This window comes from Canis lupus, chromosome 24 (genome assembly GCF_011100685.1).
Source record: "Canis lupus familiaris isolate Mischka breed German Shepherd chromosome 24, alternate assembly UU_Cfam_GSD_1.0, whole genome shotgun sequence".
In the NCBI taxonomy this organism is placed as follows: domain Eukaryota; kingdom Metazoa; phylum Chordata; class Mammalia; order Carnivora; family Canidae; genus Canis; species Canis lupus.
In genome coordinates this window covers 19642069-19657771 of record NC_049245.1, presented here as the reverse complement: position 1 = coordinate 19657771, position 15703 = coordinate 19642069, and the positions used below count along the sequence as shown (strand labels likewise).

General features: G+C 49.3%; 1 long non-coding RNA gene across 4 annotated transcripts in view; it reads right to left on the bottom strand.

Moving 5' to 3' along the window:
• The window catches only part of LOC102156897, a 78864-nt gene that overhangs the window by 23075 nt on the left and 40086 nt on the right, over positions 1 to 15703 (bottom strand). For 3 of the 4 annotated variants that reach the window (XR_005377693.1, XR_005377692.1, XR_005377691.1), the window contains one exon: positions 7979 to 8103. The exons of the other annotated variant lie outside the window; for it this stretch is intronic. This is a non-coding gene — a long non-coding RNA (uncharacterized LOC102156897). The remainder of the gene's footprint in view (positions 1 to 7978; positions 8104 to 15703) is intronic. 4 annotated transcript variants of the gene reach the window in all.

The following is a 15703-nucleotide window of genomic DNA, read 5'->3' as shown; positions in this document are numbered from 1 at the left end:
TGCGCCCCCCGCCCCCACCAGCTTCATTTCTTACTAGGGCTTCCTCCTCACTGGTCTCTCTGCTTCCACTCTCGGCCTTTATCTACACAGCAGCCTTGTCATTTTAAACAGAAATCACAAGGTCTCTCTAGTTCGTAAAGGCCTCTGTGGGTTTTCTTTACAGTTAGAATAAAGCCCAAACTGCTCCTTGCAGGCCCTACTTGCTTTGGGCCACCCAGGCCTCCCTGGGCCTCAGGCATAGGAGCCTTCTAATAGGGCTCAGGGCCAACTAGTTTCTAGTTTCTTTTCTACCTTGGTACCTTTGTTCTTACTCTTTTCTCAGGTTCTTTCTTGGATTTTTCCTTTCCCTTCCTCAGTTCAAAAATCATCCCGTAATCATAATCAAGGCCTTTCCTGATTCCAATTATCCATAGCAGCTTCTACCCTGCACTCTTTCACATGAGCAATGCAGTTCATTTCTTTGTATTGTGCATTCAGACACTGAGCATTTCTAGTGTATTGTCCATCAGAGGCAGCAAAATGGCAGACTGGGAAGCTCGAAGCTCTCCTCCCTCTCCTGGAAGCATCAAAAACAAAAACAAGAATCCAGAAACTGGGCTGAACTAATAATATAAAAGCTCTGGAAAATAGTCAAAGGTTTGCAGCAACCTAATGAATATCCAATCAGGAAAAGGATACCTTTGGGGCACCTGAGTGGCTCAGGCAGTTGAATGTCTGTTTTCGGCTCAGGTCACGATACCAGGGTCCTGGGATTGAGCTTCACATCAGGCTCCCTGTTCAATGGAGAGCCTGCTTCTCTCCTCTCCTTTGTTGCTCCCCTGATTGTTCTCTCTCTCTGTCAAATAAATAAATAAAATCTTTAAAAAAGAAAAGAAAAGGCCACCTTCAAAATAGTAGAAAAGGTTTTGTGGTAGTTTTACTATCCCTTGTCCTTTGTTCTCCCTGGAAAAACAGTGTTCTTGATCTGGAGAAGTCAGCAGCCCAATTCCTAGTTCCCTCTCTCAACTCAGAGGTTGCAAAGCAGACCTTATTCACAACATTCTAACTTGATGAGGGACTGGTCCCTGTTTCATCTAACTTGAATCTCAGGCAGGAAGAAGCACCAGGCATTGCTCATGAAAACTGCAGGGAGACTATAGGACCACAGATGCCTGAGCCCATAGACAGTCTATGGTATGTACCATAGACAAATGCCTCAGGCAATTTGACTAGATGTTCACTTAGTTGCTGTAAACCTTTGACTGTTTTTCCAAGCTCCTATATTAATTAGTTCAGTGCAGTTTCTGGTTTTTATTTTTGTTTTGTTTTTGATGCATCCATGGGAAGGATGAGAGCTTGGAACTCCTAGACTGAGTTTGCCATTGTGCTGCCTACGATGATGAGTGATACATTTGAGCAAGCTGAAGGAAGAATCTGTGAACCAGAAGATAAGGCCGTTGAAATTACCGAGTCTGAAGATCAGAAAGAAAAAAAAGAATGAAGAAAAGTGAACAAAGCCTAAAGGACTGTGGACAGCATTAAAGGAGCAATATACGTATTATGAGAGTCCCAGAAGAAGAAGAAAGGGGCAGAGAGATTATTTGAAGAAATAATGGTTAAAATTTCCCAAATTTGATACAATATACATACATACATGTCCAAGAAGTTAAACCAATCCCCCAGTGGGGTATATTCTCTGATCCACACTGAGATACATTTATAGTCAAACTGTAAAAAGTCAAAGCCAAAGACAAAATCTTGAAAGCAGCATGAGAGAAGTGACTCATCACATTCAAGGGATCCTCAATATGATTATCAGCCTATTTGTCAGCAGCAATTACAAAGGCTAGAAAGTGGAGGGTAGGGGGAAGGGGAATACATTTATAGCATTAAAAGAGAAAAAAATCTTTCAACCAATAATTCTACATCCAAAAACAACCTGCCTATATTCAGCAAAGTTGTCCTTTAGAAATGAGAGAGAAGTTAAGACATTTCAAGATAAACAAAAATTAAGGGAGTTCATTACCACTAAACCTACCCTACAAGGGTAGGGTAGGGATTCCTTTGGGCTGAAATAAAAGACACTATACCTCAAAGCTGTATAAAGTAAAGACCTCTAGTAAAGGTAAATACTTGAGCAAATTTTATAATTTTGGTCTGTGACTCCATTTTTAAATTTTCTACAAGATTTAAAAGACAAATGAATAAAGAATAATTATAAATCTATGTGAGTAGGTATACAATGTATAAAGATGTAATTTGTGACATCAATAATATAAGGGGCTGCCTGAAGCTGGATTGGAGTAGAATTTTTGCATGCAATTGAAATTAAGTTGGTATCAATTCAAAGTAGATTGTTATAACTTTAGGAGGTTCTATATAATCCCCATGGTAACCATTAGAAGATCTATATTTTGTAGATATTTCTATAGATGTCACCAATTCCTATAGCATATACACAAAAGGAAATGAGAAGGGAATCAAAACATGTCACTACAACAAAATCAAATGAACACAAAAGAAGGAAATAGTGGAGGGAATGAGGGATGAAAGGCTCTATGACATAGAGAAGAGCAAAATGACAAAAGTAAATTCTTCCTTCTTGGTAATTACTTTAAATAAAAATGGATTAAACTCGGGCAGCCTGGGTGGCTCAGCAGTTTAGCGCCACCTTCGGCCCAGGGAGTGATCCTGGAGACCAGGGATTGAGTCCCACATCAGGCTCCCTGCATGGAGCCTGCTTCAACCTCTGCCTGTGTCTCTACCTCTCTCTGTATCTCTCATGAATAAATAAATAAAATATTTTTAAAAAATGGATTCAATTCTCCAATCAAAGAACATAGGTTGACAGAGCAGATTAAAAAATATATATCCAACCATAGGCTGGCTACAAAAGACTCACTTTGGATCCCAAAACACAAATAGGTTGAAAGTGAATGGATGGGGAAAATACACCATGCAAATAGTAACCAAAAGAGAGCTAGGGCGGCTGTGCTAATATCAGACAAAACAGACTTTAAACCAAACACTGTTATAAGAGAAAAAGAAGGGCATTATATATTGATAAAAATGTTGATTCAACTAGAAAATCTAAAAATAATAAATGTATATGTAGCAAACAGCAGGGGTCTACTGCATCGTCTATTACGCTCTCATGGAATATTAGTTCCATGAGAGCAAGCACTGGATCTGTGTTGCTCACTGCTTTGCTCCAGTGTGGGGCACTGTGCCTAGCACACATCTGTTCTATTCCCACCACTCCTGGCAGGTGATCACTGGAAAAGCAGATAAGAACCTGGGGTATTTGTCTGGCAGGGGTACTGGCCTCGGACTCTCCTTAGCTCTCCCAATTGGCCCTTCCAGGAGTTTAAGACCCTCTCTTTGCCATCCTTGGGGCAATCATGAGGGTGAAAAGGAAGGTGTTTAGAAACTGGAGGCAACTTTGAATCTCCCCAGCCAAGCACTTGTGGCTGCTCAACAAGGAGACAAAGAGCCCAAGGGAGAGTGCCCCAGTGGAGGCCACCCAGTCTGACTGGCTGGTGTTGCCTATGAAAACCCTGAGGCCCAGAGAGGGCAGGAGACCAGCCAAAGGTCATACAGCAAGCTAATGGCAGAGCTGGCATGCAGACCCAAGTCTGCTGACTTCTCACCACAAGCTATTTCTGTAAGTTGCCCAGGAAACTACCCCAGGGATGGCTCATAACATGGCAGCTCCCCTAAATTATCCACTCCCTCCACACTTTCCCTTTAAATTTTCCCTTGTTTCTCTATTTCTGCACCACAGTCTGTGTTCTCCAACCCTGTACCACACATGGCCACTGAGGGCCTTTTCTGAGTCTAAGAGTTACATCACCTTATTTGACCCCTGCGATGGCACAAGAAAGAAGTGCCTTTTTAAACCTCACTTTACAGATAAGATAAGCAAAGCCATGAGATGGGAAGAGATCAGCCAATGAAGCAATGTGGGGCTGGAACCTTGCCCAGCCCCTTGACTCCAGGTGTGCCTTATCAGATGCCCTTGTAGGTACCAAGAGACTTGTTTCAGCAAAACCCGTCATCCTCACCTCCTAGGAAAGTCTTCTAGGCACGAGAGCTCCTGTCTCCCTTTCTCCTATGGAGCTCTCCTTTCATCTCAGGATGGCCTTGGGTATAGATGTTACTCTGCAGACTGGAGCATGCAGAGAGGCAGGAGCCCCGGACACCAGCCTGGAGCATGACGGTGTGGGGTGTGCATGACGGTGTGGGGTGTGCCCATGACGGTGTGGGGTGTGCCACGGTGGACAACTTCCACCTCAACAAACTCAGTGCACTTGCCTCTTGATAGCAACCAAGCTAAATGCTTTGCAGATATGATCTCAAGTTCATCCCTACCCTGACCAATAAGCTCAAAGCCCTCACTCACTCCCGTTTCACAGTAGAGAACACAGGTTCAGAAGAGGAAGGTGCTTGCACAAGAGTTCTAATGGCCATTAGCTGGTCTGTTGACTATGTTCTTAACCCCTTCGGTGGCTTCAATCATGGGCCACTGGGGTCTATGGGAGGGGGTGTGTGAAAACCCTGGAAATGTATGGAACGGAGTCTGTGACTATGTGGTTTTTTTCCCAGGCCACCCTGGCATCACAGGATTTCTCTTCTCAGGAGTAAGGAGCTGTGAGGTTTGAGGGGTTGAGGAGGCCAACCCTAGGATATTTTTGCTCAAACCACTTGTCCAAAGCCTTCTTCTAAAAGGGCCTGACTCACATGCAGACGAGACAAAACTCCATGCAAGATGGTGGGGGTGTGACCAAGGCTGGGTGGCAGAGGTGGGGAGGTGGGGGGGTGGGGGGGTGGGGGGGGTGGGGGGCACTGGGGGCTCTGAACTCAGCAGTGCTTCCCTCCAGTCACTGGTGGGGGACCCAGGACTGTGGCCAACCATGGGGTCTGGAGAGGGCTGGGGGTGTGGGGGAGTAGGGAATGTTTCTGGTGGCAGGGAATGGGGTCCCTGGTTCATCCCTGGTCAGGGGAGGGATGGCACCCCTGTGCCTTTAGGAAGGCAGTGAGCAGTTGGCTGGAGGCCCTGCATTCTGGCTGACGGAGCTTCTCTCACCCTGGTTACTTGATTCTCTTACTTTTCCTGTCAGTGAGGAAGCTGTTTACTCCCAGAAAGTCATTCATTCCTGATAAGATCAATCTCATTGTTAACCAGAATTCTTACTTCCTGCCCGGGAGGAGGGAAAGGGTGAGATTCCTGCACTCAGAGCCCCATAAACATTCATCACAAGGGAGGCTTTAGAGAGCACGCTGTCCAACAGCCTTAGTCTTACAAATGAGGAAACTGAGGCCTCGGAGACGAAGAGTCGAGGAAGGGTCAGTGTGAGCTGAACCCTAACCCAGCCTCCTTAGGCTTATAGGCCAGGAGTCATGCTGCACCTTCTCAAAGCACCCAACAATTCCAACAAGCTGGCTTTTGATTTTAAGATTCAACATGCTATCCTCAGAAAACGTGCTAATGAAACATTACGACACGATTTTTTTTTTACGATTTTATTTATTAATGAGAGACACAGAGAGAGAGAGACAGAGACACAGGCAAGGGAGAAGCAGGCTCCCTGTGGGGAGCCCGATGCAGGACTCGATCCCAGGACCCCAGGATCATGACCTGAGCCGAAGGCAGACGCTCAACCACTGAGCCACCCGGGCCTCCCCCAACGCGATATATTGCTGTAGCACTCCAATACACTCTTTGAACAGAACATTCAAATGTAACATTCTGACACAGCTTCATATTCTAATTCGACGTTTTAGGGCGCTTCTAGCCTACATTCTAATCTAACACTCCAAAGCAACACACTACTCTAACACAACATTACATAACGTCCTGCTACAATATTATAAGACGTTGTAACACAAACATTCTAATCTAAGCTGCTAAGACGGTATGACATTTCTATATTATTTGAACACAATTCTAATGCAACATTCTAAAATAACTTTTTAAGTTATTGCTCTAATACCGAGGACTCTGAGATTCTAAGCCTCCGAATTCCACTGGAGAAGGTGACACTGAGAGGCCCGGGAGTGCTGACCGGTGCTCATGGCCCCCTGGCATCTGGCCATACTCAGTCTGTCTCTGATCTGCAAGGCCAGGGCACTCCCCTGCTCCGGGGGCCCCGCAGGACCCAGGTCAGATGAACTCAGCTTCTCAGCCTTATAGAGGATACATCTGCCAGAGACATGGGGTGGGGGGCTCCTTGGCCTCTGGTGGCTACCTTACCACCTCACCAAGCCTCATGCTTCTATGGGCTGTGCTGGGCTGGGGTGGTGAGGGGAAGGAGGAAGAGGCTGGTTCTGATCCCATTGTGAGTATATAGGGACAGGTGAGGACAATCCCAATATTCAGATCGGGCTCTTCTTGCCACCTTCTACTGGGGTTACCAGGGCCAGGGGGAAGAAAATCCGCCAAGGAGACACAGGCAGGAAGAGGAAGAGTGTCGGGACCCCAACACGGCATTCATTCTGTCCGGCCTGGGGAGCCAGGCTGCTGGGACTTCCCCATCAGTAAGAGCAATGGCCTCAGAACTTTTTCTTGGCCAATGATTCATCTGTTCATCTAGAATCTTAACCTGGCCACCCCTTTCCCTCAGATTTCCCATGATTCAGTCCCCCACTTTCTTTGGGTCCCTCCTGCTCCAATGTCACCTCCCCCGTGGTCCCTTTGGACCAAGTTATCTTTTTTTTTTTTTAAGGTTTTTTAAATTTATTATTTATTTTAGAAAGAGAGAGAGAAAGCATGTGAGCAGGGAGGGGCAGAGGGAGAGGGAGAGAATCCTGAGGCAGGCTCCCAGTGAAGAGTGAATCTTCCTTTCCTGGGCTAAGTTGAATCTTAAAAGGCAAGGCAGCATTAACCTACCCCGTTTCTCCACCCCACCCCCTAAAAAAGGACATGGCATTTCCTACAGAGGACACAGCACGTGCAAAGGCCTGGAGGTGTGAGCTGGCACTAGTCTCTGGCTCTTGCAATATTTCTGCCTTGGCGACTCTTTCAGTATCTCTCGATCTGTCAGTCCGTGCCACTCATAAGGTGGCTGGTGCCCTTCCAGAAAAGCTCAACTCCCCAGGGATTCAGATTCTCTAAATTTCAAGCCTCAGTTTCTTCTTCAGCCAGTAGAAATGATTATCCTGCCTCCTTAGAGAGGGTTGAAGGTGGCCTTCTGAGCATATAACAAGGTGATGGATGTGAAGTGATACATAAACTGTGAAGTACTGTGCATCACAATGACTGAGTGCCCTCCTTGTGCCAGGCATGTGCCTTATTCTTTAGAGACACCATCTCATTGAGTCTACACAACGGCGGGAGGTGAATTATTCTTGTGCCATTTTGCAGCTGGGTCAGAGAGCTGGGGTAACTTGTCCAAGGTCATCGAGCTGGAACCAAACCCAAGAGGTCTGTTCATCTCCAAAGGTGGTGGAAGCTTCAGGGCCTCTCAACCCTTCAAGAATCAGGTCTGTAGGATATGAAAATTCCCAATTCCATGTGTACCAGGTGGCCAAGATAGGGCAGACAGTCTGGTTTCATGATTTATTTCACTCCCACCCAATTGTTTGCCAAAGGGAGGGGTGGGGCTGACCGGTGGCTAGGAGCCTGGGCTGTCCCGTCACGGGGTGGACTTGTCGGACCGCCAGCCAATCCGGGCTGCCGGAGCTGGTGTTGGAAAGGCCCTGGCCCCATCTTGCCGGGACACTCTATCTTTGTCCCTGGACACAAAAGGGGCCTTGTCTTGGCCCGGGAGCGCTTATTCCACATGCTCCCGACTGCCCCAGCCCCTCTGCCTCAAGAAAGGCCCACTTTGTCGAGTCAAAAGACTAACTTGTTTCTTTTTCATCAAAACGTGTTGACTGACCTGGTTGATTTATCTTGGGAAAGTGGTGGGCGAAGGAGGGGAGTGAGGTGACAGAGACCGGCAAGATCCAGAAGGCCATATAGTCTAGCTTGACTTAGGGATGGGCATCTAGCCCTTACCTGAGACAGAGGGATCGCTGCATTCTGAATCTGATCTCAGGGAGCCAGGACAGTCCCGCAACTTCACTATTGCAAAGATTCCACCATTAGCTATTCACTTCTTTGGCTTCAACCTTTGAAGGCAGCTGAAAATGAAAACTTCATTTGAATGGGAGTGCTCTGCCATCGCACTTGAGTGTGAATTAGTTTTCCTGAAAATAGGGGTGAGTCAGTAGCAAGACTGAACAAACATCAGAGAGGGGCCGCTAGGTTCCCAGGAGGAGGCTTAGGAGAAAGGAGGATGGTACCACTCACAGATGAAGTGGGAATGAGGAAATATAAGTAGACTTTTTTCTTTGGTTATTTCCTCTCAAGATTAGTCCTTCTCTATCCACATCTACCAACACCTATTACTTAGTTTTTTCACCTATCCATCCAACTATCCATCCATCCAAGAAATATCTGTTGAGAACCTACTCTGTGCCAGAAATTCTTTTAGACACTAAGGCCACGATGGAGAATAAGACCCCTGCCTTGGGGAAGCATCCACTCTTGTGGGAGCTCCCATTAATAAATAAATAAACAGGAACACCTGGGTGGCTCAGTGGTTGAGCATCTGCCTTTGGCTCAGGTTATGATCCTGGGATCCTGGGATCAGTCCCTCATCGGGCTCCCCGTAAGGACCCTGTTTCTCCCTCTGCCTATGTCTCTACCTCTCTCTGTGTGTCTCTCATGAGTAAATAAATAAAATCTTTTTAAAAATAAACAAATAAGCAGAAGAACTAACAGAATAACCAGGATGCAGCCATGTACCATGAGGAAATAAGGCAAGGTAGCAGAGCAGAGAGTAGCTGGGGCTTAAGTGGGGGCTGCTGGATGAGGGATGTTTGCCCTGAAGAGGGGAGGATGGAAGGATCCAGGCATGGGGATGCTGAGGGATAAGTATTCTTGCACAACAGTGCATAGGAAGGCTCTGAAGTGGGACCAACTTGGAATCCTCCGGAGACACTGGGGAGGCCAATATGATTGGAACCAAGTGCATGAGGGGGGACAGTGGCAAGAGGAAGGACCAGATCTGCAGGGCATGGTGGATCCTTAGTGATGCTTTGGACTTTTATTTTGAGTGTGCAAGGGGGCAACATGATCCAATTTTTATTATTTGAAAAACTTCTCTGCTGCAGCCCCCCAGGTGAGAGGCCCCGGGTGCTGGGCCCACAGTGGGTGACAGGGTGGAGAGGGTGGACAGAATTGAGATGTACTTTTTAGAGCTGGGACGCAGAATATGAACGAATGACTGAACAGATGAATGAACCCTTGAGGTGAGAGCTAGCAAATGTAGATGCTAACTCCTATCTTGTCACTGAGTATCAGTGTGACCCTAGGAAACCCCTTCCCCTCTGGAGGCCTCGGTTTCCCCATTTACGAGGCGAGGGCCAAGGAGGCCAGAACAGCTGACACCAAGGTCTCCTGTGGCAGAGGCAGGGACAGCCCGCATAGAGTCCCAGAGCCCCTGCCATTCTCAGAGGCGGGGACTGTGATCCAGTTACTAATCCAGTCAGGCCTGGCTGGCCCAAGGGCAGCTGCAGAAACCTGGTGTTGATGCAGTGACTCACGCTTGGTCCTTCTGCTGTCAGCAGAAACTGGGACAGCCAGGGGCCAGAGACTTGCCCGCAGGCTTGGAAAGGCTGGCAGGATGCCACCACACAGCTGGGGGAAGGGAGCCGGCTGCCAGCACTGGGCTTCTGATCCCCTCCAAGGACTGACGTTCCAGCCACTGGAGCCACAATATGTTCCTCTCAGCCCACGCTTGGCTCTCTGCCCAACATCTGTGGGCTATCAGGAGCTGGTGGTAAGAGAACAGGACCCATGGTGCGCCCACTCCATCCTCTCTCTGGCAGACACTTGATGAAGTAGACGTTACTACCCCATGTTATTGATGGGCAAACTGAGGCCCAGAAAGTTGTGGGTGGCCAACTCCAGCATCGTACTAGATTTGACTAATTCATTACCTTGCATTGCTCTACTCTGCTTCCTAAGTATGGAGATGACAGGGGTGAAAGAGAAAGAAAGAGAAGCTAAATATCTTTTAGTACATAGGGAAACTCTGGGGCACCTGGGTGGCTCAGTAGTTGAGCATCTGCCTTTGGCTCAGGTCATGATCCTAGGGTCCTGGGATCGAGTCCCGCATCAGGCTTCCTGCAGGGAGCCTGCTTCTCCCTCTGCCTGTGTCTCTGTCTCTCTTTCTGTGTCTCTCATGAATAAATAAATAAAATCTTAAAAAAGAATACATAGAGAAACTCAAATTCACATCCGCATGCTTAACCAGGGCTGAGGACTTTCAACAAAAGCTTCTTTTTACAGCCTAAGTACAGCTTTTTTTCCAGTGTGGATAAGCCACTTGGCCATTGTTCACAGCTCTTTTGCTGCTCGTTTATTTTATGTGTACATTTGGCAAGTATTTATTGACAGCATCCTACTGTCAGGGATGACGGGAGGCTCTGAGGAGGGGCACACAGCAATTAACGAGGAGTGACTCAGTGCCCCTACTCCCCAGCTTGTCCCACAGAGGGTGAGACAGATAGTAGCAAACACTTTTGGAGGCGAGTCATTTTCTAACTGTGGCTTTGAGCAAGTTACTTCCTTCTCAGAGCTTCAGTTTCCTCTCGTAAAGTAGGGTTTGGGTCGCTCCCTCATGGGGTCATGGTAAGGGTTGGAGAAGATGCGGCCTGGCCCACAATATGTGCTCCTGAAATACCAGCTGTTGCTGTGATCGACTGCTGCAGGTGACATCACTTCAACAACCTACTGGTTGATATCTGTGTTAGTGTGGTCCACTAAGAAGCAGGTGTCAAGATTGAATTAGACAGGCAGGAGATTCTGAGAGACAGGGGGAGAGAGGGAGAGCGAGTTCGGGAGAAGACAGAGGCTTCTGGCTGTAATGCCACAGGTCTGACAGTTGGGGATGGAGAGTAGAGCAAAAAGTAGACCAGGTAGGAAGAATCCAGAACAGCAGCCCAATTCCAAGAAAGTTTCCGCCATGCTGATGGGAAGTCCTTGAGCCAAAGTCGGTATTGGAGGAGTATTGTGGCTTTCCAGGACGGCTTGCCTCGGCGTCCCCATCGTGTACAGTCAAGGGCTGAGAGCCACACATGGGAAGCAGGGGCTCAGCTTGAGCAAGGTGCTGTAGCCCAAGGGGCAGACATGCCCCTTACAGCAGGATGGCTGAGTGGTACGTGTTCGCAGTTGCCTAGAGACCAGACTCGGCCCTGGAGCCAGAGAGTCCCCATATCCTCCTCCAGCCTGTCATGACGAGGTCCTGCAGCATCTGTGCCCTCCGTGAAAGAAGTTAACCAGCTAGGGGAACTATGGTGAGGGTGCTTGGCCAATGTCAAGAGACACACACCCCCTGGACAAGTTTTAGATTGTGCAAGATGGAAAATATTATGGGAACCAAACAAAATGAGGTCCCATTTGGACCAGACACTGCTGATTTCAGGAAAGGGAAGTTAGAACCACTCTTGCGACAGTAAGACAAATCCAAAAATACACCAAGGAGACAGCTGCTGAGAGAGCCCTCGCTGTTCAGGGGAGGAGAACTCTGGGGAGGGTATCTACTCCATGGAAGAAAGATCGCTGGGGAGCCTGAGTCTCCCCTACCCCAGTCGGAAGGGGTTTCTAAGGAAATGTCCCTGCCCAAGGTAGGAAGGGACCTTTTCACTCATCTGGTCCAATGATAGAGAAATTGAGACCTGAATGAGGTCAAGAGCCACACACAGTCCCCTAAGAGTTACAAGCTGCTGAGCTGAGTCTTGAGCCAGGATTCCCACCTCCCAGAGCAGCACTGAGTCCCCGACAGCCACCTGTGGTGAGCATGGACCAAGGGTCTGCTGTGAGAAGTGGGAGGGAGGCAGGAGGGGGCGCAGAGGCCCAGAGAAGGAGCTGGATGGGCACAGAGAGAACACAGGATTACATCCTGAAAGGGATGTGAGAACTCAGCAAGGAGGCTGAGGTTCAGAGAGAAGTATGAGAACTTAAGAAGGAGCTGGACAGTCTGAGGGGGATGTAGCTCAGAAGATGGGAGCCCTGGGCAGCCCCGGTGGCACAGCGGTTTAGCACCGCCTGCAGCCCAGGGTGTGATCCTGGAGACCCTGGATCGAGTCCCATGTCAGACTCTCTACATGGAGCCTGCTTCTCCCTCTGCCTGTGTCTCCGCCTCTCTCTCTCTCTCTCTCTCTCTCTCTCTCTGTCTGTCTCTCATGAATAAATAAATAAAATCTTAAAAAAAAAAAAAAAAAAAGAAGATGGGAACCCTGACAGAGAGATGGAACCAGGAAGTGCATGGCCGATGGCTGGGTTCAGGCTCTGGGGACTCACAAGGGTCCCAGACATGCTGGCAGCTCTTGGAGGCATCAGGCTTCTCTCCCCCCACCCCACCCCACCATGGTTCCCCACCTCACACTGCGTACTCCTGGCCACCTGTGTTGCCACCCGGCGCAGGAGGGACTGCACTCTTGGGCATTAGTCAGCTCTCGGTGGTTAAAAAAAGAAGCCTTGGGGGGATCCCTGGGTGGCTCAGCTGTTTAGTGCCTGCCTTTGGCCCAGGGCACGATCCTGGAGTCCCAGGCTCCCATGTCGGGCTCCTGGCGTGGGGCCTGCTTCTCCCTCTGCCTGTGTCTCTGTCCCCGCCCCCACGTCTATCATGAATAAATAAATAAATAATCTTAAAAAAAAAAAAAAAGAAGAAGAGCCTTGGTAGCGCTTGTTGAAGGATGCATCTCCCAGCTTTGGGAGCCAAGGGGCTGGGGCACCCAGCAGCTGGGTTCTAGCACTGGGTGGGGTGGGGGTGGAGGAAAAGGCACACGGGGGGCGGGGCCTGGAAAGGGCAGAAACCCTCACTCCCATGAGACTACACCTTCCTCCCACCTGGAAACCTTTGAAACGATCATAATAAGCACAAAGATACCCTTACTAGAATTGTTTATGAAATCATTATTCTTGTAGGGGCCCAGGTATGCGAGGAGGACTCTCGTCCCCACCCTGCCCAGGGCCTGTTCACATCCAGATGTCCCATCTTCTGGGCCATGCAGAGGGCATGGCAAGTGTGGACCTGGTCAGAAGAGTGGCTGGCGGGCGGTGGCAGGCTGCAAGGGACCTCAGAGGTCGCCCATTGAACCCGTACCTCCCACATAGCAGATGGGAGAGCTGAGGCTCTTGGAGGGCAGTGAGAGTCCAACGTCTCACCGCAGCTTGCTCAGGGCTCCCGTGATTTCAGCAAGCCCACTGGTGCGTGAAGAGCCTGGCCCCCAGCAAAGGAGCAGAGACCGACGGCTGCCATTCGCCCGTGCGGACTCTGGCAGGCTGGCGTGAAGATCCATGCACTCCTCAGCAGTGCCACGAGGCAGGCATTACTGTGGATCTCATCTTCAACACGACGAAGCTGAAATGAGGTGCCAAAGGCCAACAGAGCTGCAAACTGGTAGAACCGGGACCTGAATGCAGGCAGGCAGGTGGGCTCCAGGGCCCAGGCAGCTACCCAGAAGGCAGCCTGCCTCTCTAAGCAGGCACAGACCAGACCCAGGTAATACTAATGGCTGTTTATCCGAAGCTACTATTCTTTGGCACTTGCAATGGCAGGGACTATGCTAACTAAGTGCTCCGTGAGAATGCATTCACGGACTCATTTGCGCATCCAATAAACATTGAGAAGCCACCGTAGGTCAGACACCAGGCGTACAGCTGTCAAAAAGAGAGTCAGGATGCCTACCTTCCTACAGCTTATAATCTAATTAGGGATTTTTATCGCCGTGTTTGGATGAGGCACAGAGATGTGGTGTCGCTCGTCCACTATCACACAGCAATGAGTGGCAAAGCCCACTTTTGAGGCTGGGCCTGGTTGAGGGAGGACTCGCCCTTTGCTTTCAGGGACACTTTTCTAGCAGTATCCCCAGAAGGGACCGAATCAGAGATGGCTGCCCTGGCGTCAGACCCTTCCGAGGCCTACCCTGCCTGCCGCAGGCTAGGTCCCTCGCTGGCAAATGGACTGATGGCCTGGCCCCTCTGAAGCTGTTGTGAGGATTCCTTCCTCCTGTCTCCCTTCCTCCTCTAATGCCAATGACGATGCCTCCTGAATTTGTAAACAGCAGAGTTTATGAAACCCCTTTCCCTTTTCTGGAAGCTATTTTTACTCCATAGTACAGAAGAGAAAGCCCAGGGGGCTCAGAGAAATGAAATGATCCACTCAACCCAGCGACCCTATAGGAATCAGAGCCAAGACATGTGTGCTTCAAAGTGATCTCAGTCAGGGTCCCGGCAGGAACAGATGGAACCTTCCAGCTGGGTCATTTGATTTGAGTTAAATAAAGGGATTATGTATAAGGGAAGCCACCATCACCAGGAGACAGGGCGAGCTCCCTGACAGCAGCCCTGGCCTTCTGTTGGCCAGTATGAGATGACCCTGCAAGGAGAGAGCTGGGGAATACATACCCCGACCTTACCCTCCTTCCTCCCGTGTCTCCACGGTGATCCCCACCGGCCAGATCCAACTGGCGCCAGAGGACAGGCAATGTCACTGACCTGATCCCTAAAGGCCAGCATCCCAGGACAGAGAGCAGGGAGAAGGGTGGGAGGAGGATCCAAGAGGAAAACCACAAGATCTCCAGCCAAAGTCACATGCATTCACCCTATTTATGTGCCCTGTGTGTGCACCGGCAGGTCCTGTTACCTAGACCAGCAAGGTCATGTAGGAACATGCAGGTGTCTGTATGGCCAGATCACGATGCAAAAACACACAGCCTCCAATTCTTAAGGCTTCGAACAGGATGAAAACTTTATGGCCTGCTAGCCGGCCACTTGACTTTGTAAGCAGAGTTGCATCAGAACGTAGCCACAAGCACTCATTCACACGCACGTTGTCCGCAGCTACTTCCTTGCGACAGTGGCAGCATCGAGTGGCCCTGACGAGCCTAAAGTACTCATTATGTGGTGGAGAAAGTTGCCAACGCCCGGCTTAAAAACACAAAGGTTTGTTTCTTACTCCCGTTACATGTCCATCTATAGATGGCAGGGCCTCTGCTCCCGTAAAGAGCCCACCAAGTCTCCCCTGCAGGCAGGGGTGGGGATAGTAAATGCTCACCGCTCTTAAGGCGTCCCCTGGGAAGAGGTATGCCTCGCTTGTGCACACAGGTCTTTGGCTAAACCAAGCCCCGCAGCCACACCTAACTTCAGGGGCAGGAAATATATCCTCTCCATGTGCTCTACATGAGGAGAGTCAGGAATGGCCAGTGGGCAGCACTCCTGAGGACTGCAGCACGTGAGCATGGCCAACGGTGTTGACAGGAAGGGATGAGGTCGCCATGTATTGCAGCAAACCTCACCAGACTTTCTAGTGGGCATAGGGTTCAGCTAAGCCAGGCAGGCTCAAGCCCAGGGGGTAGAGAAAACAGACCTGGCACCCCAGCCTTGCTCCCCGACTTTATAATGGCACCTATGTATAGCAGCAACAAGTGTAAGACCAGAGGATCCTTGGGGCCTTTCCTTAGGATGCAGCCTTGAATGTTTGTATGTTGGGAGCCTCGGGGGTGAAGGGCATCTTGGGAGTAGACTCTAGTCAAGGGGACCAGAAGCTAGTCAAGGACCCAAGAGGTCTTGGCTCAATTGCTGGAGTTTTTGTTTTGTTTTAAGATTTTATTTATTTATTCATGAGACACACACACAGAGAGGCAGAGAAGGTAGAGGGAGATGCAGGCT